This window comes from Elephantulus edwardii, unplaced genomic scaffold (genome assembly GCF_000299155.1).
Source record: "Elephantulus edwardii isolate Elephantulus edwardi_28Jun2011 unplaced genomic scaffold, EleEdw1.0 scaffold00301, whole genome shotgun sequence".
NCBI lineage: Eukaryota > Metazoa > Chordata > Mammalia > Macroscelidea > Macroscelididae > Elephantulus > Elephantulus edwardii.
The window spans coordinates 2,706,986-2,711,914 of record NW_006400051.1 but is presented as its reverse complement, the minus strand read 5'-3'; the positions used below and the strand labels follow the sequence as shown (position 1 = coordinate 2,711,914).

The 4,929-nt window shown below is 46.6% G+C and overlaps 1 pseudogene; it reads right to left on the bottom strand.

The window, feature by feature from the left end:
* Positions 1 to 912: 912 nt before the first annotated feature.
* Positions 913 to 2,093, bottom strand: LOC102843517 (annotated as a pseudogene).
* Between the last annotated feature and the right edge of the window lie 2,836 nt (positions 2,094 to 4,929).

Genomic DNA, 4,929 nt, shown 5'->3' with positions numbered 1-4,929 from the left:
GGCAACTTGTACACCACGGCTGTGTGACCTAGAGGAATGTCTGGACAAAAACAGTGAAAGGCCCGAGGACCGCAGATTAAAAGTCACCCACCTTCGGCTTGGTAGCATCATGTTCTGTCCACTGGGCCAGCTGATCTCTCTCTCTAATGCCAACCTTACACAGGCTAAATTCAGTTAATTCTACATGGCCAACTGAATTCAAAAGAATGTTTTCTGGTTTCAGGTCTCTTTATATAACTTTTATGTAATGTAAGTAACCAAGAACACTGGCAATTTCAGCTGCATAAAACCTTGGCATGTGTTCGGGGAAGGACCACACTCCTTCCTTATTGCTCTCCTTCATTATCATAATCCAGGCCAAAGGAAAGCTTTTCAATTAAATGGAAAGCATAGTGTAGTCCAGTTAAAAAAAGGATCTTCCACAATCTTCAAGAACGTATTGTTTGTATTCAACCACAGTACAATGTTGTGAATATTTGTTGAGAACAAGTCTTTTCTGTACCACTTGGACAGTATAACATTTTCCATCTAGTTTTTGTTGTGCCAAGAAGAACCTTGCCAAAGGTACCTTTTCCAGTAACTTCTCCCCACCCCCACATTTAGCATTTTCGTTCCATTTTCTAGCAGACGATTTACATACCTGCTCCCCTTCCTTTAGGTCAGTATAGCAATTTTCCAATATCAATTGTTTAAAGAGAAGCTTTGGTCAAAAATGGAATGAAACAGGGCCGGGGGATAATTTTTTGCTACTTTTAAAATATCAACGCTTTCACAATTCTGTTCTCACAGACATCACACGCGCGCACACACAGGAGCATATCTGCATGGTCGTGTTTTGATTGTTTCTTGTGGGCGGGGAGGCAGGCAGCTGCAGCTGGTCATGCTGGCTCAGTCTCCGAGGTTTGCTCAGCCTCACATTATTAGGAGGCCCTGGATGGAAGACTCCAAGGTCTTGAAATCCCAAATTGTCATGGCTCCATTGATGCCAATAGTGCAGAATTCACGACAGTCTTGATTGTCCAACTAGTCAATGGACACCTGAGTGATGCAATTCTAGTGTTGCATCTCCAAAGCCATGTTGCGGTCCTTGGTGGTGACCTGCTTGTCCATGTGGCAGAAGCGCTCCATGGCCGACACGTCGCTCTGGATGCTCTGTTTCGGAATGTCCAGTTTGGAGACAAAGGTCAAGCAGCCACGACCATCATAGTTGAAGAACATTCGGCAGCAGTCATGGCCAGCGGCCACAACGCTGTTCTCCTACACAAATGACATGCTCAGGAGGGGCAGGGACTCAGTCTTCAGAGTGGAGACCTGCACACTTTTGGAGGCCTCGGCTCCGGACACGGTGCTGTCGTGGCGGACCCAGGCCAGGATGCTCCCGCTGGTGGAGAAGCTGATGCCGTGGACCCAGCCCCCGCTGCCACTGCCACCAAACTTGGACATCAGTGGCCAAAAGGTATCTTGCTGCTCATGGCGTACTGACTGGCTTTTCATTCACTTCTTTAATGTAGGCAGAAAACACCCTGCACTTGAAGTCACAGGAGCCTGCCATCAGCAGTAGTTGTTGGGATGCCAGTCCAAGCTGAGGACCGTGGAGCAGATGGGCTTCTTAATGTGCTTGCTGACCCACCAGTCATTTTCGGACTCGAAGTAGCAGACGGAGATGAGATGGGCCCTGCTGCCCACGGTGAACTTGTTCTCCAGCGGGGACTGCTTCACGAACGTGGCAGCCCGGTTTATCCACAGGATCACCAGGGTGGGCTTCCAGATGCCATCCTTCTGACTCCAGATATAGGTATTGCGGTATGCCCCACAGGCGATGATGCTGTCGCTCCTGTGTGCCCAATCCTGTGATGTGCTGGTTGTGCTCCTTGAGCTTTCACCCACTGGCTCCCGTTCTTCTTGTAGATGTGGACTTCATGATTATTTGGGCTCAGGGCAATCTGGGTGTGATCCCGATTCCAGACATGACACCTGATTGGCTCGAGCAAAAACTGATGCAGGGACATTCTTCTTAATGTTCTCAGAGGATAAAAAGCTGGGTTCGGGGCTGTCCTGGCGGGCTTGGAGCGGAGAATTCATGGACTCTGGTCAGTCGACACAAACAGGCTCCGGCGGGCCTCCAGTAACTTTTATGAAATCAATATCATTTGGTTCAACAACAGTATTTCGAGATGGTCCTTCATTGATCTGTTTGGAAGCATGGACATCTTCCAATGAATCTGATTGATGATTTGAAATAGTCATTTGACAGAATGCCTTGGCATCTGGATAGTTGTAAAGTTCTAGGTATCTAATCAAGTTCTGAAAGAATTCACTCAGTTCCACTCGTTTTTCATTAATAAAATCCTCTCTTCTGAGTAGATCATCAATAGACACTTGGGGTGCATTCCAAAGGGGCACAAAGATGGACCTCTGCAGATGTTGGTGGAAGTGGCCCCTCCAGTTTGCATGGTGGGCACTGGTTCCAGGAGTTCAGTGATGGCAGATGAAGGATCTATCATCCTGGAAGCATAACTCAAGATTAATGTTGCTGATTGAGAGCCCCTCATCTGGGTCAACGTTCACAATGGAGCAGATCAGGTTGTAAAACATGGAATAGTGGCTCTCTCCTTTTTTTTTGCTCCTAGGAATTTTGTATTTCCCTTTAGTTATCTCAGTGAGATGGCTTGGAAAGCACAGCCATTATAGCAAACAGCCCAGATCCCAAGTTGGAGTCAGACCACCATTTCTTGTTTCTTCCACATGGAAGACATAGTCTGTGTCCCTCTACCATAAATTGCTGCCTGATCATGGCCCTGCCAAGTCAGTCAGTTTAAAGTTGCTGCCTTTACTAAGTAGCACATTTTCCACTCTCATGTTCTTATGAATGATTGGGACCTCCTGTTGGTGCATAAGCTTCACCCCACAGCAGGTGTGATAGAATATCTTGAGGATGGTATCACAGGAAAGGCAACTTTGTTGACTCTTAGTTTCTTGATCAAGTCTGCCAATCACCTTTGGAACAACTCTGTCAACATCAGGACCTCGTCCTTCCCTCTGTCAGACTCTTCTTTCTGTATAGTGGCCACACAATAAAACTTGACAATGTTTCCATATCCCAATAGACTTTCTGTGTAATGAAATTCATCCTTGTCTGAGCACAGTCTCTTGAGTGAATATTGTTGCCCAGTCTCAAGATCTCTTACTACATATAGGATCTTCCAATCTTCTTCAGCTAAGACTTGTTGAACCAGCAGCTGTAGGTTACCCACCTGCACTATCTGCTCCAGCAAGTCCTGGTCACCTTTATACACCAATGTTAATAGCAGGGTTATTCACCATTGCAAGAACATAGAAATAGCCCAAATGTCCAAGAACAATCAAATGGATTGAGAAATTATGGTACATTCACATTATGAAATACTACACAAGATGTAGGAGCAATGTTTTTGAAAATCACTACCTAACTTGGGAGGGACTGGACAGAATTATACCCAGTGAACTAATTCAGTCCCATTAAGGACAAATACTGTATAAGACTATTATTGTAGAAGTAGAAAGTTAACTAAGAAAACATGGAGGATCTGGGATAGTAACAGAGGAGTGAGGAGAGGGCATGGGGCTAATCATAGGGTCACATAAATTTCATGGGTAGAGTGGGGATGGATAAAGGAAAAGGAAAAGAAGTGGTGTCGAAAACAATGTACATAAACTTTGCAAGTAAACCAGTGTAAATTAAAATTTTATATATATTGCCCATAGCATCTTTCAATATTGTGACTTGAGTCTTAAATTTGGTTTTCAGTTCTCTCAGTTTGAGAAAAGTAAAGTGAGTTCTTCCCTTTTTAGTCTGAAAAAAAATTGCTTTACCTGTGTTTGCCCTATCAATCAAACTGTAAGCAGGTGGGTTCCCACTTTACCCTAGTGTATTTTCAGTGGTTAAAAATTGCTTATCAAGATCCAAGATGGCAGCGAAGGCGGAGACACCATGGTGAGCTGCGGGAGCATCAGACCATTTGGAGGAGGAGGGCCACTATGGCCTTCTACAGACCTCTATTTATTGATAATTGAACAGTTAAATAGTTGATGACTGGTCTTCAGTGAAGATCAAGGCTCAACAACAGGAATTCAAGGATTCCCAAGGAGGAATGGGTGAGTCCCACAGCTCCCAGCCCTCTCCTGCCAAGCATGCTCTGCACCGCCCCGCTGCAGCTCCATGAGGCTTCCACTGCCGGAACACAGGGATTCCCTCACCCAGGATGGATGGTAGGCATAGGGCCTCCCCAAGGCTGGTACAGCGGAGCCGCCACACTGCCGCAGGGTGGACTTGTTCTGGGGAGAATTCTTGGAGCCAGGATGGCGGCAGGGGAGGCAGGTGGACCCCTGCAGGGGGCATACACCCAGCCGCCACACGCACTGCGCCTGGCCAGCTGCCCAGGCCGACGTTTGCCCGGGCCACCCGCATGGGGCAATACACACCCGGGCCGGCTGCCCAGGCCGATGTGCACCCCAGCCACCTACAGGTTTTGGGTTTCCTTGGACAGACCGGAAAAGAGGATCACCGGTACAATGGATTATTGAAAGTCACTGTGAGTTGTCTACTTGATGACACTTAACAGTGGCAACATGTCCAAGAGGACCGACATCTTAAATGCACCACATATTTTGACACGTCCCGGCCACCTACAGGTTTGGGTTTCCTTGGACAGGCCAGAAAAGAGGATCACCAATACAATGGATAGTTGAAAGCCACTGTGAGTTGTCTACTTGATGACACTTAACAGTGGCAACATGTCCAAGAGGACCGACATCCTAAATGCACCACATATTTTGATCTGTTGAATGCTTCTGCCAAAAGCTGTTTAGACCTGGGCGGGAGTCTGTTCACAACTCTCAGGTTCCCTTTGCCATTTATAAAGGGAGAGGGCAGTGACACCTACTTTAAAT